The sequence below is a fragment of the Branchiostoma lanceolatum genome, chromosome 2 (genome assembly GCF_035083965.1).
Source record: "Branchiostoma lanceolatum isolate klBraLanc5 chromosome 2, klBraLanc5.hap2, whole genome shotgun sequence".
Taxonomy (NCBI): domain Eukaryota; kingdom Metazoa; phylum Chordata; class Leptocardii; order Amphioxiformes; family Branchiostomatidae; genus Branchiostoma; species Branchiostoma lanceolatum.
The window spans coordinates 646,516-672,833 of NC_089723.1; the positions used below are offsets into that span (position 1 = coordinate 646,516).

Genomic DNA, 26,318 nt, shown 5'->3' on the forward strand with positions numbered 1-26,318 from the left:
ATCAGTCACGTATACTAACAGTTACAAGAATATTCCTCCTATTCTTTTTAAGTCACTGTTTGAGGAATATTCTTGTAACCATATTGATCTTATTGTTCATTGTTAAATTGTAATTTTTAGTATCAGAGAACCAGCAGATTGACCTGGTATATATATATACATATATATACAGAATGTAGGTGGATTGTCTTGATATTCGGTATGTGGGTAGGTCTTGAGAAGACCTCAAAATGATTAGGTATTGGGCCCCCTAGCAGCTTTCTAAGGTACTGCAGCGGAACCTCCGTGTCTGATATCTCGTTGTTGTTAGCTTATCACTGCAGATCTGTGGGTATTGTTAAGTCGCGGCCCGTCCTTGTTGTAACAAGCGGTCATGCCAGGATCAATATTTATGGGTTTTATCCGAGCAGATTTTATTACCCCCGCTCCTGACGGGCCGTTGCCATAGCAACGACCCCCTTAGGACGGGCGGGCGACAGGAAGTGGCAGTTTGTATCGATCTTAAAGGAGGAAGGGAGAAGGAAGGGGGACAAAAGGTGGGGTGACGTCTTCAGGTATATCTTATTGTCAAGCGCTCGTCTTCTTCTAATCTTCTAATAGCAGAAGGTGAAAGTGTGAATTTAAAAGGGAAGCCGTCAGGATCAGAAGGTGGGTGTGATGTCTTCAAGTCTGTCTTCTTGTCAAGAACTTGTCTTCTCCTAATAGCAGAAGGTGAAAGTGTGAATTTGAAAGTGAAGGTTATCCTCAGGATCACAAGGTGCGTGTGACAGCCTTTTATATAGAGAGGTGATGTTCTTCAGGTATGTCTTGTCAAGCACTTGTCTTCTCCAAGTTTCACATTGGACATGGAAAATACTAACCGTAAGACCTTTGATTAAACCAGCTACCATATCAGTTATGTTCCCATTTTTTAAATTTTATGTTCATTCGTTTGTTGTCGACCAAAGAGTTCGATTTTATGTCGCTAACACCGGGGGTTCCCCGTGAACGTTACTAGCATGGGAAGGTAAGTAAACATGAACAGAAGCAGAATATAATAGCAGAAGGTGAAGGTGTGAATTTAAAAGTGAAACCCTCAGTAGCAGAAGGTGGGTATGGCTTCTTCAAGTCTGTATTTTTCTAACAGCAGAAAGTGCAAGTGTAAATCTGAAACCTTAGGATTACAAGGAGGGTGTGACGGTTGTTTCCTTGTTCATACTAAGCAGCCCCTAGCCTATTTGAAGAAATAGTCTTGACATTCCTCAATGTCTTCCTGTAACACTAACAGCAGAAGGTGAAGTTTCAAGATCACAGTGGAATCAAGAAAATGCTAGAAGATTGTGGAAATGAAAGTGTCCACAAAAGTTTTTTTGTAGTCAAAGGTTTGAAATAATACAATAGGTTAAACTGGAAGTGAAAGTTTCTATATGGACATGGTTTTATAAAGTAGACAATGTTCATATGAAAGCGAAAGTAAATGCGGAATAATTACCTCAGGCAGAAAATAAAGCCAAACAATGGAAGTGAAACTGGAAGTGAAATTTTCTTGGCAGTCAAACAAAGCAAACTACTGTGTGTGAATATGAAAGTAAAACTGCCTCCGGTGACCACCAACATTGTAGGAGTGGAAGTTGTTACAGAGCTGGCAGGCTTGGTTTAGGGAGACTTGTCCCCTAGAGAAGGTAGGAAGAATTGGATAAATTCACTTTAACTTTCAACTCTTCGTTCTTGCATATGTTATGTTACTGTTATGTTACTTTGTACTAAATTGTAGGGTAGCAGAGTCGGCATGTTTTACACACAGGTAAACAAGATTCTGTCAGGTTTGTGCTTAAATCACGGGCAGGTTTCCTAGAAGGCTGGGAGGAAATGGAAGGTCTTAAGGAAGTGTGAAGGAATTCCATCCCGGTAAGACACCGTGTGTCTTCTGTTGTCAGGTTAATCCTGGGATTGTCTATCAATTTCCGTCAGACTTGTGCAGTTAAACCATCCACTTGTACATCGATATCTGACACTAGGAGAGTTAAATCGTCACTCGTACATTTACCTTGACACTTAGAGAGTTTGATTTGTCATTTGCCTTGACATTTGGTGGATAAAATCTTTCATTTGTATATCAACTTGACACTTGGAGAGTTGAATCATCCAGTTGTCTATTTACCTTGACACCTGAAGAGTTAAATGTTTCATTGGTCCATCAGTGTTGACACTTTGAAAGTTAGAATTGAATTTGGCCATTTACTTTCAAATTGACACTTGGAGAGTTAAATTTGTCATTTGGCCATTTACCTTGACAGTTTAAGGGTTAAATCTGTAATTTTTCCATCTACCTTGACACTTGGAGAGTTAAACGATTTGCAAAATTACCCTGACGCATGGAGGGTTCAATATTTCAGTTATCAATTTGCCTTCAGTTGACACTTGCAGGGTTAACTCACCCCAGTTGCCCCCTGCATGTAGCTGTGCTGACAGCTGAGATGAAGTGTTGCTCTCAGAAGTGGTTCCAACCTGCTGTAATATTCTCAGCCCACTGGCCTGAACTGATTGCAGATTCGAATTCCTTCCAGTTGACTGATGATATAGAGGTGAAGCATTTAGCTGGTGTGTTATGCCCAAAGGTGGTTATTTTCCTTTACACCGGCAATATAGATACAGATTTCCAACCTTTTTATACAGTTGTAATAACCGATTGTTACTGTAGAATTCTATTTCCTCATACTCAACTTAAAATGAGCCAGGAAAATTGTTAACTTATAACCCAGCCTACTGCTTGGGGTGTTCAGTATTCTCCCTTCTCCAAGCAGTTTCTTCATTCAAGAAGAAACGTGTCAATCTTGCGGCTTGAGACCTTAGCTGACCTTCCTAGCAAGGAGTGTAAGAAGTTAACCAGCGACACGGTAGCAACCCTTATTTTGAGGTGCTGATTATTCTGTAGTCTTCTTCTCCAAGCGGTTTCTTTCCTCACGAAGAAACAGGTCAATCCTGAGACCTTACCTGACCTTCTTAGTGAGCGGTGTAGGGAGTTAAGAGGAGGCAAGTGGATGTTAACCTGACAGGTTTGACCCGAAACTTCCGACCGTGTGAGGCTGACATGAACATCTCAGAGTTCACCTCACGCCTGATGTCATGTCTCCAGCGTATCCAGAGCTGGCTCCAGCTTTGAAATTGTATGTTGTTCATTTTTGTTATTAAATCTGCCATTGTGAGCTCACAAAAATACTTTCATCAATTTTACGTCATCAAGTTGTTGTTTTTTAACGGATAGAGTGGAATTTTTGTCCGTTCGAACAAGCACATTTGGGACGGAAGGACAGGAGCTCATGTTGTTCATTTTTTATTCAAGTTGCTATTAAATCTGCAATTGTGAGCTTACGAAAATACTTTCATCAATTTTATGTCATAAAGTTTTTTTTTTTTAACGGATAGAGTGAAATTTTTGTCCGTTCGAACAAGCACATTTGGGACAGAGGGACGGGTCCTTAACTTCCGATATCAATTCTGCCATTGAGAGCTTGCGAAAATACATTTCCATCAATTTCATGACATAAAGTTTTTTTTTTGGACGGATGGGCTGAAATTTTTGTGCGTTCCAAGAATCACATTTGTTCATTTCTCGTTATTGAATCCGTCAGCGGACGTAAGCTAACGACATCAAGATCATGTCATGAAGCTCTATTTTTTTTGTTGACGGATGGAGTGAAAAGCAAATTTCCATCCCGAATGTAGGGAATTCCACGTAGGGCCAGTTCCTGGAGACAGTCCTTCTGATGTCACTTCCCCACTGTACCCCATGGAACGCTCCTCGCATGTTTTATTGATGGCCAGGCCGCGCAGATCGTAAATCGCGAGTCGTCAGCGCCGCTTGGAGGCCCTGCGGGTTTCGGGATGGCTCCTCTGGGATGTGTTCGCTTCCAAAACGTCACGTTTAAACCGGTTACCGGGAAATTCCACTCCGAAGCTTCCGTGCCGGGGCGTAATTCGAAAGTTTGGAGGAGAGATTAGGAATCGTTAGATGTAACGCCGTCTGTCACAATGTCGTTAGCTTCTCAGATTTGACAGCTGAACATTTGGGCACATTTGGGCAGCTGGAATGACGTTGTTTGGTTCTTATAATTGAAACTTAAAGACGACAGGGAACTTGTAACAAGCAATATTGGGATTATTGACGATGTTGACATACTAAATTCCAGGCTTGTTTTGTGTTTATTTATTTTTTTTTTTCCTTTGCAAACTTATTTTAGAAGCCTTATAACCAATCAGTGTGGTTTAATGGCCCAGAATTCATCACACCTGATATGACAGAAATGTGACAAGTTGATTTCCCAGGGGACCGGTCCATCTGAAATTAGGGGGGTCTGGATCAGTCCATCTGAAAGGAGGCACAAAGGAGTCTAGCTGTTCTTGCGTTTTCCTTCCTCTGATGTTTTGACCTTTGTATATATTTTTAAATGTAAACATTCAAAATTCAGCCTAGCTGTTCTTGTGTGTTCCTTCATCTGATTCTTGGCCTGAATCCAGTTTTTCCAGCAAGAACCCTCAGTAATTAATCAGAGGCTGGTAAAATGCCAGGCAGCAAATCCCTGCCGTACAATCTGCCTCAATATCAAATCAACAGGACTGGGCAGATGTAATAACTGATGGGAGGGTGACAGTCATGTGACAGTCATGTGACAGTCATGTGATGATCATGTGACAGTCATGTGACAGTCATGTGATCATCATGTGACTGAGGCATGACAGCCTGCGGCTTTGTGAGGTGCCTGTAGGATGTCATATCTGGTCTGCAATCTAGAAAACCCTCTCAGACCCTCAGAATGAAGCAGGCAGTCTGTGTTGTGGAGCCAGGAAGGAAGAGATATGGGGTAAATGGGTTTTAAATGAGAGGAAAGGAAAAGAAAAAGCTGTTAATGCTATAGTCGCTGTAGGAAAACAGTGGGTCTGTTGGAAAGAATGTTGATTTTGAAAACAGTTCATTTAGGGAATTTTTGTCAGTCACAGGCAGACGTGTGATTCATAGCTGTACCGGTAGAAGTTATAGATGATAATATTCGCGAGAAAGAGTTGTAAATATATCTGTGATCGTGAACTTGAAGGCTGCGGTGGGATTCATTTGCAAGGGAAATATTCCAGGGCCATTCGTTCGTATCACACCATCTGGTAACGATGTCAAAGCACTCAAGATGGGTCGTAACTAAAATGGTGTTAAATATTACAAGTATCACCTCTGCTGTCCGCCTTGGCAGGAGTCCAACGTCATGCAGCCAAGATACTGTAAAATGATGCATTTAAGTTCACGTGGTTTTAATTTTGCGGCAGGGAGACAATGGAGTGTTCGCCGTGGCTTTGAATACGTGTTTGAAACAATAGTAGCGCTACAGTCACACAATGGAACGGCTTTTCGCTGTGATTTTAAGTCTGCGGTAAAGAGTTCACCTTGAAAACCGTGAACTTAAAATCACCATGAACATATGTATCATTTACAGTAGCCTACCACAGTACCAGTGTTTTAACCTCTCCACTGCTGCCAAACCCCATAACCAACACAAATGTGGGACCAAAAGGCTACATTGACAGTGAAAAGGTTAATGAAAAACAATCTTTTAACCTTCCTGCTGCCTAACTCTGTAACCAATAGGGAATTGGGTGCTGAACGGCTACTTCAGTGTGCTAAAAAGGTTAAGGATGTTCCTGTAGCTCAATTGGTATAGCAGGCTCACAGTTGAGCTCCTGGCTTGAATCATTTGGTGATTTGAAAATCCCGAGTTCGAATCTGGGGAAGGGCATCATGGTTGGAGCTGCATTCTTCTCTCGGAAGGGACGCAAAATGGAGGTCCCATGATGGAGGAGGTGTGGCTGTACTTCAGCTGAAGTAACAGGTGGTGCCCCAAACGAATGTTGTAGTCCTGTGCCCCACATGCCTGTGTGTTGCAGTCCTGAGAGTCGGCAGTTCCCCCAGGCGTGAGGACTTTGTTGCTGGAAACACAGACTTGTTATTTCTGGTTAACTCCCTCTCTCCAGTTGCAATAAGCCGTGTGTACAAAATCCTCCGCCAGCGCTTGTTGCGTAACACGGTAATGTGGTAGGTGGGTCAGAGGTCAGGACTGGGATTGGTCAAGGTCGTTTGAGGCTCTTGTAAGCAGGAGCTGTTACATATGTAAGTCTTATGTCTTATCAACTATATCATCTTAGCAACCTCAGGATGACAGGAGGGATCTGGGGCATGTAAGGCTGCACCAGGTACTGGAATCAGTTCAAGAATTTCTTCCATAGAGGAAGCCTCCAAGGTTACAGGAAATGTTTGAGATTTGAGGAATTGTTGATGTACCAATATTTGGACAGGACTGAGTGGTTGAGGATGTTTTCCATTTTGTTTGGTCATCAAGAAGAAGATAAATAAGATAGATAAGAACTTGTTTAAGTGGAGAAGACCTGACTGACAAGATGTATGATAGAGAATACTGGAAGCTGAACTTTGTATTTGCTTCAGCTCTTCAACTTAACCTTCTCCCTGCTGCCTAACTCTGTAACCTGTAGGGAATTGGGTGCCAAACGGCTACTTCAGTTTGCTAAAGGTTAAGCGTAAGAAACACGAGGATGATGCAGAAAAAGATCATGATATAATCATTATAGTAAACAGACTCCTCAGATCATCCACCAGTACCTGTAAGACATTACTGAGGAACTGCTGAGGTGTCTTGAAGACAGCAGGATGTGACAGGAGCGTCTCCAGCCCTGATATGAGGTCTGACATGAGGCGAAAAGGAGATAAGCCTGTCTCTTGGCAACTGATAACTAGGCAGGAGGGTGTGATAGGGGGTTACACAACATCCTAGCAGCAAGAAATCATTGTCGGACTCCAGATATTGGTTTGAAGTCCAACAACTTTTTATACAGTATTTGACAAGCTGCCTGTTAAATGTTACAAGCTACCTGTTAAATGTTCACATTGGCACTGAGATTTACTGAAGCCAATATAAGAACATTTGTACATGTATTTTCCAAACCACCCGCCGCATCCTCAGACTATTGAGTCAGACATCAGAGTTTCTGCTCTGAGTTCTGAAGTCTCTACTCCAAGTGTTCCTGTTCAGCGCACCTTGCTTGTTCAGTTCCAGGTGATGTAGCGCAGGTAAGTCATGCCTGAGACAGGTGTGGGGTCCTACCTGTCCTACCTGTCCCCTGGAGTCTGTCTAATGGTCCGTCCTCCCTGATGTTTGTGTGCGAACACCTCGTGGGTACGGAGTGTGGCAGAGATTCGTGAGGAGGGCTCTCTAACTAGATAACCGTAAACAGAGCTAGAGGGGGCTTCTTCATTAGATACAGTCAGCACTACACAAGAAGACCACTCAAGGGAATTGATAAAATCTGGTCTATGTGGACAGGTGGTCACTATAGGCAGGGTTCTTGTGTCAATGGGAAGAATTATCTAAGGGACCATCAAAAAGGGATCACATACTTTGGCCAGGTGGTCCTTATGGGTTATGTAGAGGTGATTACTTGTACATGTTTGACTCTACAACTCCTTTAAACAGACCTACAACTTAGAAATGTCGGCTTCTCTTCTGTTAAGTTTATCTGGCCCTGTTTAACTCTGGCAGATGGTTTGTTGCTATAACCTGTACCTAGTTGTGACCATTGTTAGTGTGTGAACACCTAACAGGTAGTTGTCTATACTATAGAGTGTGTCGAGGATAGCTCAAAAGGGTGGGACCTCTTCAATAGATAACAGTAAACAGTATTGGAAGGGTCGTCTTCACTTTGGAAACGTTTATCTAAACCTGCTGGACCCTAGATAATGGTTTGTTATGCCATTTGTTTGTGTACTTGGTACTTGTGTATAGAGCATGTCAAGGACAGTTCAGGAGGGTCATCTTCATTAGATAGCTGTAAACAATGGTAGAAGGTTCATCTTTAGTTCTGGAAAGTTTATCTGGGCCTACTGAACTCTGGCTTAAGGTTTGTTGCAGCCAGTTGATCGTGCACATTGTTTGTATATGGACACCTTTTTTTGTCAAGGACAGTTCAAAAGGGTCTTCTTCTTTATAGAACCGCCAAGACAAGAGTGCTGGAAGGGTCTTCTTCACTGTGGGAATGTTTATCTAGATCTGCCCAACTCTAGGTAAAGGTTTGTTGCAGCAAGTCTTGCCCACTGTTTGTGTATGCACACCTTACAGGTACTTGTGTATAGATAATAGAGTATGTCAAGGGCAGTACAGGAGGGTCCTCTTCATTTAGATAGCTGTAAACACTACAACAGTGCCCAGAATACCGATAAGACCGACACAGGTAGCACAGTCTCACCCCAGGTGTTTGGTACACACTGGAAATGGGACTTTCTGCGGAACCCAAACTAAACCTGCTATTTAGATAAACCACAAGATTACTGCTGTAATGTGACCTGGAAAAAACAGAACACAGTTTTAGTAATTCAGGCTTGCGAGTGATGATTTAGCGCAGGTTTACACAACAGACAGAACTGTCTTCATGTTGCGTTGCTGGATTTTCCTGTGTGCAGACTGCTTGGTTGGAACCGTACAGGTGAACGCTTGTCTGCCTTATGTTGTTTTAACGATCAGGTGTAGAAAAGTGCAGTTTAGCCCGTGGCTACAACGTATATCTCAGTCTTTAACAGGGTAATCAATCATTTTTGGATTGAATGATTGATTGATTGATCATATAGCAGGAACACATTCAACATTTTATTTGAGTTACTTTGACCATCTTGTAAGCGTTTATGTTAGATAGAAAGAGGGTGACGAGGCTTCTGAGGGGTTTATGAAATGCACAAAACAAACATATCCAGACTGCTGAGGTTCTAGGAGGGTTTACAAATCGTAGTGTTTACGTTTTGCTTAGATGTCTGCTACTGTTACAAATACAACTTGTTGTTTCTCTTCTCTGTTATTGTTTTGTTTCTTTGTTATTATTTCATTCCTTTGTTATTGCTTTACTCCACTGTTATTGTTTTAGTTTTTGTTATCAATGTTCTCCACCTGTTGTTCACCTCCTGTGTTCGTTAGTGTTTTGCATCGTCAGGTAATTTGTACCCGTCAGCAGCACCTCCCTTGTCAGTTCCCATCCCAGATGATCTATGTAGCGAGTCCCTGTCAGTGAGAGTAATGAGCATGTTTAACTCTAATTAAGCCCTGGCTTCGTTAACCCACAGAAATGAAGAATGGGGCCTTTCTCTAGATAGCCCCCAGGTTATAACTCCTTCTACTTGCGTTACCATCAAATCTGACAGGTCACAATTATGTTTCTACACCTGTTTTATCAACATTAGACATCAGTAAAACATTAGAACATTACAGAATTAGTGATTAGTCGATTCAGGCTTCAAATTGTAAAGTGCTTTTCCAAAGTGTTTGTTTGGTTTGTGGAATGATTGTCAGTAAGATTTGTTAGCAATTATATATCTGTGTTTGCATCTGTTTTAGCCAAATTAAACGTTAGAAAACATTAGAACATTGCAGAAGTAATTAGTTAACATGTGCCTTGAAACGCGGAGGTGCTTTTGGGACATGTTGTTTGGTTTGTAGAATGACAGTCAGATTTGTCAGCAGCTGGGAGAGGAGAGGCATCTACAGTTTTAACTCTGGTTACCGTTAACAACCCCCCATCTTCAGCAGCTGTCAGTGTGATAGACTCGCCCATCCCGCCATTAGGCAATGATAACTACAGTTTATACCAACAGAGGTGCTGTTGTTTTCCATGGTGTTGAGGTGCAGAGTTGAGTAGGAGTTGGTATTTTCTTCTATAATATGGGTTGTGCATTTCGCTCCGTCCATGCATTTTCAAGATAAATTACTTTTTGATTAAATCTCTACGTTACATTTGACTCAACACCCTTATAAAGAAGAGTAGGGGTGACCTGGTGTGCTTGCCTAAATGCGGAAGCCGTACCGAAGCCACATTGCAATAGTGTTGTGCTTCATCCTCAGTCAGAGGTTCGACCGCTTCACCTTTTACTTGCATTAGACCTTCTCCACCATTAGACAATGATGGCAGTTATACCAACAGAAGGGCAGCAGTTTCCCCCTGGGTGTTGAGGTGCGGGGGGGGGGGGGGGGGGGCTTGGTTGTGAGCGAGGAGATGATACTACCTGTTATCTTCTCATTAGGGTAAGACACAATATTGCCTAGGAGACGGTGAGTCATGAACTTTCATATAAGTGTAAATAAGGAATATAATATCTGATTTATGATACTCATGTTAAAAAGAAAGGTTGGTAACCAATAGCAATCAATTTCTACCTACTTTTGAGACATGTCATGTTTTGTTCAGTCAACATGTATCTGATAACTGCAAAATATTTTTATGCAGAAATCAAATGTAATAATAATCAATCATAGAAATGATTTTCATCAATTCTCGTTGCTTTTTTTATTACCCCTGTCAGATTTGATTGATCCGGTGTTTGTTTGTTTGTTTGTTTACCTCATAACTGAGATTTCCACGGCAACACGCTGACACAAACATCATCAATCCTCATCTGGGTTTATCAACCTTAGATTGCCGTCAGCTACAATGTAGCAGTTTCAGAAATCCCGTCAGTTGCAATTGTTACATTGTAGAATGAGACAGAGATTGACAAATCAATGAAGGTTAGATATCCAAGTAATATGATTCGTAGTTACTCAAGCAACTGGATAGATTTTGGAGACGGTCAGACAGCTACCTTTCGTCAGTGACACGGACACATCTGCACTCTGCTACAATGAAGTCAGGATTGTCACACTTCTGTATTTCTTTCCCCTCGGGTGTTCTTAGTTGTCTGCTTCCATGTCTTGTCCACTTAAATGTGATTTCTGTTCTGGTTTTCTTACACAGCCTTAGACATGCTTTTCGTGGTGGTACCGGTAAACGGGCGTCCCCCAGGGACCGGTAACGTGTCGTCATTCCCAGGCTGGAACCAATCCCGGTAATGTGTCGTCATTCGCAGGTTGGAACCAATCCATCGCCTAAGCGGATTTCCCGGTCGCCTCGGCGATGATCTTTTGATGCTGCAGCATCCCGAAGAGTGGAAGCAAAGATTTCTCCTGTCAGAACATTTTATCATCAGCACATCTATAATTCATTCATCCGACGCTAACAAATCTCATATCAGGGGAAACGTGTCTGATAATTGTTACATCTGTCACAGCGAGTGTTGTAAATTAAGGAACCTGCTACAATGTATCAAAACCAACACTGACAAACAGTTACATCTGTCACAGCAAGTGTTGTAAATTAAGGAAGCTGTTTCAATGTATCAAAATGGAAACTGATAAAACAGTAATTGTTACATCTGTCACGCTGGGAGTCACAAGACAAGGAAGCTGTTACAATGTAGCAAAACTGGAACTGATGATAAAACTGATGATAGTAACTAACATTGTTGGACACACTATCTTAACCTTCAATCTGCTAAGGCAGCTCTTTGGCACCAAAGTTGAATCGGTTATGGAGTTAGGTAGCAGGGAGAAGGTTAAAAAGCACTGATTCTTTCCGTCAGTTCTGTTTTTTTTTTAGATATACACGTGGAAAGAAGCCTACTTTATATCAGGCTTTTTAGTGAAACAGTAGATGATGGGAACCGATTGGTTGACTTGGTTTTGCCCCGGACCTGTTGCAGATACAGTGATAGGTTCTAATTGTTCAGGAGGCATCAGTGGTGTGAGGAGTGCGGAGACTAAGGGGACCCAACACTGAGTGATGACGGCTGGGGGTGTATAAACCCAGGGATTCACTCCAGAATGTCAGATGGTCGTACCTAATGGATATTTCACATCCCGCTGGTTTGAGGCATCGAGCCTCTCAGCTGTGCATCAACTGATGAGTCTGTAAAACAATTGATATTGTCACCTAGAGGCCCCCACCCCACTTACATTGTAGGCCACTCTACACGAAAAGACAGAAAGTTGGGGAATTCTATAGTTATGACACCTTTAGAATTCTTGTCTAAACTGGCATAGGGAAAGTGTCGGGGTTTGTTCTTCATATTTTTGTAGAATAAATCTGGACCTTATTGAAAGGAAGAAAAAAATGTCAAATGTCACCCCCATGGAAAGACATGGTATGGTCCTGAATCCTGCTCCTCTGGTTGGTCGGTTGTGCCGACCCTGAACTCCAGTAGAATACAAAGGCAGGGTGCGTACATGTACATGTGTGTATGCTGTATTGTATGCTGATGTGTTGAGTGATACATGACTGAAGTATACTGACTGACATGAACACAGAACAGGAATTCTGCCCTGCTTGTGACCAGACACGAAGGTATGATAACAGCAGTTGTTTGGGTTTTTCTGAAATGAATCGTTTTGTCAATTGACTAGACCTTGCTGATCACACTTACGTTGGTGGTGACTTCAGGCCGTACTTGTACATGTTATAGACAATAGTATGTGCTGATGTGTTAAGTGATGGGTTAGTCCTCCTACCTGACATTGACATGAACAGGAATTCTGCTCTGGTTGTGGCCAGACATGCAGTTAAGATAACAGCAGTTGTTTGGGGTTCTCAAAAACCGGGATGGAGTGTGTAGAAAACTTGAAAGCGCATCAAAGCGAGCGGCCTCACCAGCGTGAACCCGCTGGACAGAGCTGCCTGGAAACGTAGTATGAAGACTAGCTGACTGCTGCCCACCCGTGTCAGGGACCTTGCAGCAGTATAATAAAATACTGGATACTACTACTACTAATTTGACTGGGAAAAGAATTAATTTGTAGACTGGCTCAATTCCTGCCCGCTGATAACCTGTTACCTTGGTGTACATGTTTGGTGGTGACTCCAGGCCATATATGTACTTACACAGAGCTCAGTTTTCCTACCATAACACAACAGATCAGAGCGATAGGAAAGCCTGCCCCCTGGGGTCTGTTGTGGTGTTGTCTGGGTAGGAAGGAGGGTCTGGGGTTGAAGGCTGCCGTTGTTTTGCAGGGGGTTGAAGTTGTTTTGCCGGGGGTTGAAGTTGTTTTGCAGGGGGTTGAAGTTGTTTTGCCCGGGGTTGGAGTTGTTTTGCCGGGGTTGAAGTTGTGTACAAGGACTTGTCAGGCAGTGCTTCAGACCCAGACTGGAGTGGTTCGGGGCGATGGGTTCCTCTTCAAACCCAGGAGCTCTGTAGGGATGGTTGTGTGAGGTTTACCTGTTCCTGCATGAACGTAGGGTGGAGGAAAGGCCTTTAACATTGGTGCGGCTTGTTAAATGGTTGCTGCTACTTCTGTAGAGTTGTTATGATTATTGTTGGTATATGTTCATGTGACATCACTCAAGATATTACATGTACATATTACATGTACATATGTATTTTGTCTCTAAAGGCCATACATAGATTGTACCAATGTCATTGCTACATGAAATATTGGAGGGTGTCTAAAATTATATTTATGACACTGAATCGGTGAATACCTACTTATTGACTATATAGGATAGAAAAAGAACTTTCACACAAATCATGTTAGATAGTACATTTACTTATATATTTGTCCATATGGAACTCTTGTAGAAACAGGGGACAGACTTGCTTGTGCCGTCTTGCCAGGTTGAGTGATGATCTCAGCCTTCCTGAGTTTACTCACATCCTCATGTTTACTTAGACAGGCATTTAAATCAATCACTGTCCCTTTAAACCCTGCCAGCCAATCAGCTGCCAGGATCAGCCAACCAATCAGCTGTCAGGGTCCGTTTCATCAGGTGGACTTGACCTCTAACCCTGCCAGAGGCTGTTCCATTGTTTAAAGCAGAAAAACTGCCTTTTCTGATGGTCAGAAGATAACATTGCTACTATTCTGACTAAGCTTTTAGAACTAGACATGAAGAAAGATCTTTGGTCGCAATTCGGATTATTGTGATATTCCCCTAGTGTGTAAATGGTTAGTTACTGTACGGTATAAGATAAAACCACTGTGAACATTATGGATTTACAGTAAAATTGGGTGGACTTTCCGCAATGTTTCCCTCACACTTATGACATCACTGTTCATGGAGAGTAAAGAGACAACATATTATATTTGTAAACATGGCAGTCAGACACAGCACATGTCAACTCCTCTAGCAGAACATGTAGAAACTGCATGCTCCCCTTGGTTTGCTCATTCGTTTGTTCAGACCCTTGTAGTGCCTTCAGTGCCACATTGGGCAGCAGCTCGGTACAACATGTAAAGACCTGCCCGTGGACGGGAACATTTCACTTCAGAAGCCGGTTATTTTTATCACTTGCAACTCCTCGCATCAGGAGGGATGGAGAGACTGTAGGATATCCTGACTTTCCAGTTTCTGGACATGTAAGTAGCCACGGGGCACTTTGTCCGGACATCTCTGTCTGGAGTGGACTTGGAGGAGTTCAAGGGGGTTCTTCCTGTCCTGGGGGGTGTCTGTGTTGGAGGGGGGTGTCCTGTGTCAGAGGGGGTTTGCTTGGAGAAGCTTAGAAGAAAACGCCTCTGTCTGGAATAGAGAAATACATTGTACAATTCAACGGAGGTTACTCAGGTCTAGTTTCCTATCTTGAAGGAGGGGGGCTGTGTCTGAGGTGGGGTTTTGTCAGAGGGGGGTGTCCTCTGCCGGAGGGGTTTGTTTGGAGTACCCTATAAGAAAACTGCTATCGTTGTACATGCAGGACTTTCAGGGCTTCTATGTTCATGTCTGGTTTCCTGTATAGAGGGGGGCAACTGAGTCATAGTCTGGGTCTGTACAATGTACAGAAGACAATACAATTATGAAGACAACAATGAGGTTATTGAAAAGCGAACATTATTTATGAAACTGTGAGAACCGCAGAGTTAATCTGGTTCAGCCCGCAGGAAAGTTGTCTGATGTCAGGAGAATGTTCACAGGTCACGTCAGGTCAAAGTCATTGCCACTCACTCCACGGCTGGGTAAACTCATTTTCCAGCAGTCTTTCAGTTGTTTATATACATAAAGTTTTAGTACTAAATAATAGTAGATATCATGGTTAATATCTTCCAATTTGTCTCATTTCTGTGTAGTATAAGTAGATCCAAGCCCACCCTGGAAAATGATATTATTTACTTAATTTCTGACTTTTTGACCCTGAACTCTAAAATATCGTATTTTCCGCCTGTGTGCTGATGAGCTGTGGGTTTTATTTTGGGGACCCCGTGGGAAAGTGGGACTTGACGTTGCCTGACAGCTGTCGCAGGTTGGATGACAGCTGCGGACTGCAGCGTGGTAGGTCATGTGACCACATTGTAAGTCATGTGACCTGGGAGCCGCCCTCCTAGTGGTCCACCTGTCTCCCATTGCCATGGTGACGAAAGCCTGCGGTTGTCGGCGGCATGAAGAGGAGACAGTTGCCTGGAGGGGTGATGGGGAAATAGTTTCATCAAAGCCTCCCTTGTCTTCGTCTCTGCTCTGGGAATTCTTACGGCCTCTCTGGTTTCTCCGCGGTTGTGAAATGTGAAATCTGGTAAGGAGAATAGAAAGACAAGCCTTCGGAGGGATGTGCAAAATGATGCACATGATACAACTGTGCGTAACGATACCCGCCAGCCGCAAACTTGCCGGTTCCAATTTCCGAAAGAAAAGCAAAACCGATACTGGTCTTATTTTACTGGTATGTGAACAGTCGTAAAATCCACTCCAAAACTGTTGAAGCTCATATTTTTACCGTCCTCGTCTTATCCTTAGGATGAAGGTCATGCCACGTAGCAACCACAAGATTCTCTAGGATATAATGGTGAAGACAAATTTCTACTGGTTAAACTGTTCACAGTTGCCACCACTACAGGTGGAGTCAAATTCATCTCCGTTTTAGAGCTGCCATGAAGATAACAGTGCTCTAAGTCAGTATTTTGTTGGTCAGAAGTTCAGCTTCAGTCAGGGTGTCAGGTCGTGTCCTCATCATCTCAGATCTGACAGGAACGTCCTTGTTGTTCTTGACCTTGAGGGAGGCTGTGTAAGAAGAAGGTTAAGGTGAGGAGTTGTCGCTCCTTGAGGAAACCTCTCAGCCCCTCGAGTTCGCCCCGAGCTCCTCCATGTTTGAAACCTGACCTGGCGTTTGTCCAGGGCAGACGTGGACCACTCCAGAAGTCTGCGTTGTTGTTGCACTTGTTGGTTTTTCCCCATGATTATGGCATCAACATTCCTGAACTCTCCGTAACACAAACACTGTTCGGTCTTGGCTCTGACAACAACATGCTTCGTGAGAAACGATCTTACACAGGCATGACCTGAACATAGCGTTACGATAACTTGTTTTGGAAATGCATGTTTTTATCGCATTGCCCAAGGCCAGTTTTTCAACTTTCAGTTTTTGGAAAGAGTAGAAATCGGCCAAATAGAGGGGTTGGCCAGCCGATAGATACAGTTTGCTAGTCTCTACCAGACTTACAGCGTCGGCTATAGAGAGAACATTTGCCGGGGGACTTTGGCCATGGAGGATAACATTTGACCCTCTCTCCGTAGCCGACTCCCTTCATACAATTGACTCAATTTGGCCAGTTTCTACTATTTTCCCAGTGACCCGCAGAGACTGGTAGAGGCTAACAGTTTACCATGTCAGTATCTATCGGCTGGCCAACTCCTCTGTATCGCCGATTTCTACTCTTTCCAGCCAGGACTGGAGCCTGGTAGAGGCTACTACTAAGGCCAGAGCTGTCTCCTAATCCTCCCCACTTAAACCATCATGCCTGGTTAATTATAATGTGTACAGCACTTAATAACACCCCATGGGGGCTGATCATATCTCCTCCACCCCTCCCTCCCTATCCTGCTGTAACCCGACACCACTGATGATGGATGGAGAGTAGGCCACTCTAAGTTAATGTGTTGGTTTAGAAAATATACTGCTGAACTGTTATTAACACTGCATGAAATCCCATCTTTAAGCATAAATTAAAGCATGCATAAAGATTGGGTATATTTACCCCTGAAAAAAATGCATGCTTAAAGATATGCTTAGGGATTGGATTTCATGCAGTTCAATACAAAAGAGTCTGAGGAGAAAGATTTTAGCTTGATACATACAGTCTGCTGGGGGTTAATGTAGTTAGATGCTAGTTTTCATCCTCTGTTTTCATCTTGTCCAGTTGCTGAGTAGTTACTACAATTTACAAAGGAATGTCTGAGCACCAAGGAAACAAATTGGTGTGGAGCTATATCTACATTTCTGACATATCTGTTTGAGCCCTGAGTTCAGGTCCAAGAGGCTGTTTACGTAGTAGAGTCAGGTATGCTGGGGCTGTGTTCCTAGTGCTGTGTTTGCTGTGCTGTGTTTAAGAGTTTTGTTTGGCTTGTTGTCAGATAGCAGCAGCTGGCATGCGGGTACGCTTGCTTTCTCTATTATCACTTTTCCAGGCATTTTTGACATATCTTTATCATAGTATATTATGAGCCATTAGTTCAGGTCCAAGCCTACCAGGTTCTGAGGCTGTTAACTGAAGCAGGGTAAGGTATGCTGGAGTTGTGTTTGGGAGTTGTGTTTAGCGTGATGTGTTGAAGAGCGGTGTTGTCAGATAGCAGCAGCTGGCACCCGCACACTTGCTCTCTCAGATATCACTTTTCCTGGCAGCCCTCCAGCCAGCTCACTTTCAACTGCAGTCTGCACATCAGGCACTTTCTGATCTGCACTTTCTACCCTCTGATGAGAGGCCGGCTTTCACTGGAGGAGCTTCTTTTCCACAAGGGAAACCCTCAGCTGTTCGTAGGAAAGACTGGAGTGTGTAAAATCTTCATGGACAACTGGCAGAGTGAGTGCTGAGGAGTTACGGAGGGGAACGGGATGCATCAGGTATTCCACTCACTGCCTAACGCTTGCTGGCCTCTATCACAGCAGCCACTGTTAGCAGGGTTTTTCTCTCCCAATTTCTCACACTGACAGCAACATAGCCATCCCTACTCACTATGACCTGGTTCACACTGGAAAAATTTTCTGGACGTAAGACAACGACGTACGTCTTCGGTGTACGGGACCTTTTTTCTTGGACGTGAATGGGCGTCGCACGACTGGCATTTTTATGGCCCTTACGATGCGTGGGGCCGTTTCATACCCAGGAAAAAAAGGCATTGTTGTCGTAAGTCCAGAAAATTTTTCTTTTACAGTAGTACTGATAGCACCACATTGTCCCTACCTCATGTACTACTGACAGGACCACAGACATCCCTACTGTATACATGTACGTACCTCCCTCTTCCCTTTCACAAGCGAGCGTGCGTCCACATCTGCGGTGTTGTGATGGTTTGGACAGGACTGGTTATACATGTTTGAGCTTCCTGTGACCTGTTGTTGCAGCAAAGCTGGCCTGCTGGCGCCCTTACATCTGCTGAACAGGTTCTACACACTGGTACTGTACATTTGTACACACTGGGCTCTCAATCTCATGGGGGGGGGTTCCCTCTGATCCCTACACACTGGGCTCTTATGGGGTTTCCCTCCCAGATCACACACACTGCGCTGTACTGTACTGGAGGGCTTCCATCAACAGCAGGTCTGGGGACATCATAACCATTCATTTGTACATGAGTGGGTGAGTCTGAAGGTCGTTCTAGTTTTGGAGGTTCTCTAGACAGTGTTCACACATACCCCTGTGACTCTATTGGAGGGAGAACACGTTTGGCAGGCCTAGGGATGCCGCATACTGTGAATGACACTAGGTCCACTAGCTCTTATGGAGTGTCCTGTGTTGCCTTATGAGAAGTCGCCAGGGGTGAAGGTACGGACCATCAGGTCACTGCCTGTCCATGCTCCAGTCTGCTGTGGGGTTGGGCCTGTATTATGAATGTCCTAAACATGCATGTACGTGGGTGTGTCCAATCAGCTGGGTTAGTGTTGTTTGTGCGTGGGTAACCTGGGTAAGTACAATGTACATTTGTACATGTACATGGTGTGACCTGGATGAGTTGTTGCTCGTACATGGGGTAGCCTGGGTGAGTTGTTGCCAGTACGTGGGATAACCTGGGTGAGTTGTCACTAGTACGTGGGGTAACCCGGGTGAGTTACCCGGCTATAATCAGCCCGGCAGCTTTTGGCAAAGTTGTAGCCCGAACCTGGTGACCCTGTGATTGAGTCAACTATAAATAACCCATGTGTGCAGGGCGAGACCTGGGTGTAAAATACTTCATTTTAGAGCTCAGGCCAGGCTCGAGTGTAAGTTGTGATGTGGGAAACTGGGTATAGTTGTTCCTGTCGTGTCCGGGAAGTGGGTTGCGTGTCGGCGTTCTGTACAGGATGCTCTCGTGCTCTCCCCTTGGAAAACACGGCGAGCGTAGGAAACAACAACACCGCGCATCCTGCTGATAGTCAGGTATGTGTGTGACTGTTCCGATGTGTATGGTTGGAGCTGTGGGCACGGGAACGTGTGTCCACGCCTGTTTTCTCACATTCAGGGCCATACAGACAGGTATGTCACGCCGGCGACAGCGCCGCATACACGTGAAGATAACCGTGGTCGCTCTGCACGCTTGTCGCCGGGCGTGTTTTGCTCCGTCGCGGGTGTAAACACGGCCGTCAGCACGTGGCGTGTGTCCAGCCCCCCTCCCCACGCTCGGCTGAGTCTGCAGCATCCCGGGTATGCACTAAATGGCCTTCCTGGGACGCCCTGCGTCTCTCATCTCTGCATTTCTCAGAACCCGGAAAACGAATTATGAAAGAACCACGCGGACATCGCTACGCGGTTACTCCGCCGCGTGTTGTGGTCATGCCAATTCGTCCTTGCCTCTGATTGGTCGAAAATGTCGGTCGTTGCCCGCTGGCGGATGAATGGACGGTCGAGAATAGCCCGGCCTGCTGCAGTTTCTGAGTCAGAACGGGAGATTGTGGACGATTTAGGATGACTTGGAGAGATTATGACAAGTCTGGAATCCACGGCATGAAGAACACAGGAAGAATCTGCAGGGAGCTGTTAGAAGATGGATGCCTTTGTCTCTCTGGGTCAGTGTGCACGTAGCGATAGGGCGAGGCAAAAGAATCAGAAGTGCTTACATGTAGCACCCCCTAACGCACCACGTACGAGTGCCTGTATACACGATAGAACGTTAACGCTTCAAGGGCACACGTGTAGTTATAGATTTGTTCAGTCTATCACATATCTTCCTTTCTGGTGGAGATTCAGCCACGAAGTCCCTTGCACGGTTTTGATGCAGTGCAGTCATGTTGTATAGTTTCCACCAATGTTGTTGTGTTGTTCCCAAAACAAGTTAGCTCTGAAACCACCTCCTGGGCTTCTTTAATGCAGCTTTTCATTCAGAAAATTAGCTGGCCGCCATCGCTGTGTTACCATGGCAACTGCTCAGGTGTGGTCCGTCTCTGTTCAAAAGGAAAATTAAGGAAACTGCGTCATTTTGGTCTGAGGAAAGGAAAAACAAGCAGGTGTGTACGTGTTGTGTGTGATGGGTCTGTGCTAGTCAGAAGTGGGAGGGGGGCACCAGCTTGAGTAGATGAGTTCTTGGGAAATGTAGAAGTGGAGTAGAATAGCAGCCTGTTTTTAGATGAGAGTACATGATAGTCATGATGCTTGTACATGATGAGAGAACCTGATAGTCTGGAGTGTGTTTTGAGGGTCACTCCAGTCAGGCGTGCATCTATTTCTGGAACTCGTGGCTCTTATTAACATAACTGTGTCGGGGAAAATACTCTGGTCGAGTTTCACTGGCTGCTATGACAGGAACGGAATGGGGAAGGGGGCACTCTGGGTCACGGGCGGGGTCCGTTACCATGGTGATGGTGGGGTAGGTCACCATGGTGATGGGTGGGGCAGGTCACCATGGTGATTGGCGAAGCAGGTCACCGTGGTGATGGGTGGGGCAGGTCACCATGGCGATGGGTGGGGCAGGTTACCATGGTGATGGGTGAGGCAGGTCACCATGGTGATGGGTGGGGCAGGTTACTATGGTGATGGGTGGGGCAGGTCACCATGGGCAACAAGGATGGATCAGGCTATGGTTGATTGCAGCAGGGAGAAGGATAAGTTATTGATTGATGTACATCAATTTATCTTGTTTCAAGCTGTCAGATGTCTCTCTGGACATGAACCATGTTTTGGACTTGTTCAAGCCCAGAGCTGCCGAATTTGAACCAGAACCTGAGAAGTTAGAGAGAAGATTTCCACAGCTCCTTACCGGGATAAGAACCAGATGGGAGAGTCTCTGGTTCTCCTTAGCTGGCACCTTAGGTTCTCCCCAGGTGTGTTGTGTCCAGGTGAGACAAGATGTCTGGAAGGTGTCTGGAAGATCCTTCTGTGCCGTATCGTGTTTCCCAGTCATGTCCCAAGTTTGTCCTCGGGAAATGCCAATGCCTGATGGAGTGTTTGCTATCTTGTTTACATTGTTGACAAACAGATTTCCTGTTGTTTGGGCCAGACGACGTAAACAAGTCCAGCTGACTGGCACCAGGGGTGTTTACACACACAGGCAGACAGCAGGCACCGCAGGACACACTTATGGGATTCGTCGGTTTTCAGATAAGAAAAAAAGTTGAACTGGAAGGCCAACAAGAATGATATCATTATCCAGATTCATGTTTTCTTTTAGCTCTCAACTTCTTAAATTTGTACTTGAAAAAATGTTGGAGAACCAATGAAATTTATTGGTGTGCCGTGCTTCTACTAAGTTCTAGCCTAGATGCCAGACTGTTTCCAGACCTACACAGGCCAGATCCTTGGCTCCAGGGCCGACATGCCCCCTAGGAAACTTTACCACAGACATCTCTGAGTTATACTCTGATAAACAGTCTGGCCAGACCTTACATGTTACTAGTTCTCTCCTTGCCTGTGGCCGTGAGGCTCTCCATGCTATAACTTCTCCAACTGGACAGACGGTGTCAGGCAGTTTCCTGCTGCAGTACTGTATCATCTCCAAAGCCACCACTTCCCCTGACCAGGGCTCCACTGCACCAAACAGGTCAGACTGTTAATCCAGCAGCCATGGTTGATCAGAGACTGGACCTGCAGACACACACACACATGAAGCTGTTACTTCCCCCAGCTTCCCCCCTCCTGTCTTCAGTCTGTCCTCACAAGAAGGAAGTCGTAAGATTAAGAAGTCTGCTGCTCTCATGGCTGCTGCCCTTCCTGCAGAGTGCAGACCCCCCCTTCCTGCAGACCCCCCCTTCATATCAAACTCTGAAGGTCATTGCAAGGTCAAAACTTAGTCTTGGGGTTCTCCTGGTCAGAGCTTGGTCCCTCAAAGAAGATCAAATTTGTAGCTTATTGAATGAAATATATAATGTGTTCAGTTCTTACAAGTTTACGTTACTGGTCTCATGGCCCTGTACTCTTCAGTCATCTGACAGTATAGTTGTTGAATATATACAGGTAGATTGGTACCAAAAGGACTAAAGGTTTACCAATATGTGTTGGCAGTGCTTCTTTACATGTGGCAGGTTTGAGTTAAAGGGAGAGTTTGTAAGGCTTTGAGTCAATGGAGTTTTCTTTCTTACAACCTAACGATAAAACCTGACTGTAGAAGTTTGTGTAAGCGGAATGGTGCAGGATGCTCCTGGCAGGGGACAGTGTGACGCATGCGAGATGGGTTGGGGGGGGGGGGGGGGGGGTTTCTATCCATTCCCAGAAACCCACACCAGCTCTGTGTCGTGACCCTGTACCAGTCCTGTACCATCCCTGTTCATGTGCCAGCCCTGTACTGCGGCTTTGTGCCATCTCTATGCCAGGCCTGTGCTTATAATTGTATTATGGCTCTGTGCCATTCAAACCTGGCGAACTGTGTTAACCTGGAAGGCAGCTTCCGTCAATGGTAGTGACTTAACAGGAAGTTTCTTGCACTCAGTACTTCTGTTGCAGCCATGTGCCAGGCCTGTGCTGTCACCTATAGCATGCTGTGGCTCTGTGCCATCGGGAACTTCATTTAACCCGGAAGGCAGCTTCCGCCAACAGCAGTGACTCCATGTAGGAAGTTACCTGCAGTATTACATGTAGTTTTGGGAGATACAAAATGTAGAGGTCCGTGCTATGTTTGGGTTGGGCTTTGGGATGGGAAGAAAGTACAGGTGTCATTGTATAGTTTTACTTGCTTGTATGCAATAGTAAATATTCTATGTGTCTGTGTATGTGTATGTGTGTACGTATGCATGTGCTTGTGCACATGTGTGTGAGTGTGTATCCTTCGAGATGTGGAAGTCCTTTGCATAAAGTTCCTATAGATTACTGGTGACTATATCTGCACGTAAAGGTGGCTATTGTGCTTCAGGCACTTCTATATCCTTGTGGCACCTGTCTGTGTTTCCCTTCGGGCATGTTTATCGTAACGCAGCAGGCACCCCATCCTGCCCATTTCTGCAGGCACCTCCCAACGTCCTGCAGCGGACGGCCGAGTTAATAAAGCCTATTTTGTAACCATTTGTCTCTCAGCCGCTTTGCTTCACATCCACAATAGCACAGTTTTCTCACCCGGGATTACGGGATTTGTGTCTCCATGGCAACGGTCTCGCAGTGCTAATCGCGGACTAAGTTGTACATGGTGTCGTGTTACATGTGTGTAATGTTACTGATGCAGGATGGGAAGGGTGCTCGGCTGTGTCAATCGCACCAGTCATTCGCCAGGCATTTCAGATTTCTGGCAACGTGACACGAAGATTAGTCTCATGATGTTCTCCATATGTTAGTCGTATTATCATTTCTGTTTTCTCGTTGGCTGTGTTACAGATGTAAATGCCTCAGTCACCGATAAAAATGCTTTTGGCAACCTAGAATAACTCTTTCAATCAGACCAGTAATCCGACAGACATTTCTGGCAACGTTACATAAAGATATCCTCCATATGCCTCATATTACCATTTCTGTCTGTATGTTGGCTGCATTACTGTCATATAAACAAATGTCTCAGTCCATGATAAAAATACCAGGACTTTACCATTTTTGCAACCTAGAAAAACTCCTTCCCTTGTTTGTTAGCCATATTACAGGGATTAATGGGATTCTCAGCACAGCCTTTAATGCAGGCCTTGATATGAAAAGCTGATTCACCTCCATCTGGTTATATTTCTTAAATGCTTGTTAGCTGAGGTTGTGCTATTACAAAAAATCGTACAGCTAGCCTCCAACAGTCCTTTCTACGGGGTACGGATGATAGAATTCGGCAAAAAGGGGAATACTTGGCCAGGAGAGTCAGTCCACGGGAAGTTAACATTTCCTCACCGCATTTGCTGGCCCAATGATCCCCTATGTTGCCCAAACTCCCTTCAGGGCAAATTATTCTATTCCTACAGCCAGCATAGTTAGTCTGGTGTAGAGACTATGTCACAACTGCTCCAGTCCTTTATATGAAGAGCTCAGGTTTAGGAGTGTTGGTCAGAGTCCCACTCAATTATCGGTCCAGTCCGACTGTTGACCCAGCTGAAGGCTTGGGGTTTAGAAAACTGTTACTGCTGCTCATGGTCTGAACATCATAATTACACCAGAAACATTTAATCACTTAAACCTTCCCGCAGTCAAACTGTGCCATTAGGGCTGACAAAGTATGTCATCCAAAATGTCCATAATGATATGAGTTAGCATAGTTTGTCTGGGGTATAATCGCAAGTTTTATTGACATAACAAAAAATACAGTGACTTTCGTACGGTTGACTACAAACTACAAAACAGAAATACTAACCAACTCTAGCTTCTTCTTAGTAAAGCTAAGATACGTGGAACTCTAAGATCTAGATCCAATCAGGTGAGGCTAAATGTGTCATTTTTTTTTCTAAGATGTTAGATGAGGAGGGAGTAATCGATGTTTGAGAGGCATCAGTGCAGGAAACGGCAAGTTTACCGATGCCGCGTAGTTTGTAGTTCATCTGGATTAATTCCTGCTTTATTGTTGGTTGTTCACACAATCCCCCGGGCTCATTTCCCTTCCAATGGAGGCTGATGTTTGATGTACAGGAAGTCTTGTGTATCATTCCTGCATTATCCCCAGCCCCAGCCTAATCAGTGCATGTTTACAGGCTCTGCCCCTCCCCCTACCCTGGTGCTGTATTATCCCCATTCCCCAGGCTAGGGCCACAGCAATGTAGTAGGTTGGTTCTTGGCATTTAAATCAGATTGCAGGAAAATCAACATGAACTCAGTTTGACTTTAGACAGGTAGTAGAGAAGTAGAAACCTTTTGGTACACAGTTTCAGTGAATATATTCAAGTTTTTCTCCCAGCCTACAGGTTTGATCTTGACCTCTTGCATCAGTGCACACAGTCACCAGGCTAAGGCCATGCTAATTCCATTTGTTGGGTCATGTGTGCTAACAGGAATCACTCGAAAGAACATAAACATGGAAACAGTCTGACTTTGCTTCAGAGACTTAACCTTTTAGTAAAAGATAGTCAGCTTCAAGTTTTCCTCCCACTCCTCTGTTTTCACCTTGACTTGGTCAATTTTTTGAAGTAGCTAAAGTTTTGGTTCAGATTTCCCAGAACCGCAGTACTGCCTTGCTGTGGCCTAATGAGGGCATGTTTACGGCCGTTGTCCCTCCCGCTGCCCCTCCCCCTGGAGCGGCTCCAGCCTCCAGACAGACCCAGTCTGTAGCTCCTGCCTGACGGTTGGGTCCTGATTACAGCCTGCTGCTGCTCTGTGTGAAACCAGGATATCCCAGGAGCTTTACTTGCAGAGGAGCTACAATTTGTGCAACACTGGACACTTCTGGGTTTGCACTACCCACTGTTTGCAGCAAGGCACAACCAAGGAGGCTAAAGAGGGACCTCCTTTGCAAGACTGCTATTGTGCAGATCACTTTGTTTGTAATTGTACCCAGGATTTCCCTGAAGCTTTATCTGAGGAGGAACTACAACTGGCTCCTTCTGGGTTTGCACTACCCATTGTTGCAAGACGAAGGAGGTTAAAGGCGAGACCTCATTTGAAAAAAGAAAAGAGAGACCTCCTTTGCAAGACTGCTATCGTGCAGATCACCTCAGGCACAGCCACCACTGGTTTTGTTTGTAGCCAGGAAATCCCGCCTGATCCCCGGCCAGCCGCCCGGCTGTGCTGTTGTTCCCTGTGATCCTATGCGGGAAGTGCTGTTGTTGCTGCAGGAATATTGTTGTTGTTACCGGCTCGGTGGATTGTTCGTGCGAGCGGGAAACTAACGGTGAAACCGGGTCTGTGGAACGTGGGAGAAGGAAACACAGCTTACTCCACATCCAGGACAAGGTTGGTCTCGTGATTTCTTGCGTGTTTCTTTTCACACCTGGAGCTTTAACTGCTGAGGAAGTGCAGCTTGTGCAAGACTGGCTGCTTCTGGGGTCGCACCATTGTTTGCCATACGTCCCTCATGAGGTAAAGAAGCTCTATCGTCTATGTTTACATATGTTTGATGGTCCCACTTGGAGCATATGTTGGGTTATGTGTTATTGAGATGCCTGTAGTTGCTGGGCTAGTGTACAGGCTTACATACATGTATATTATATTTAAATTGAGACC

At 44.7% G+C, this 26,318-nt stretch overlaps 1 protein-coding gene across 8 annotated transcripts in view; it reads left to right on the plus strand.

The window, feature by feature from the left end:
- Positions 1-26,318, plus strand: part of LOC136427114 (semaphorin-1A-like) — a 145,479-nt gene that overhangs the window by 73,661 nt on the left and 45,500 nt on the right. The gene's annotated exons all lie outside the window — the stretch shown is intronic.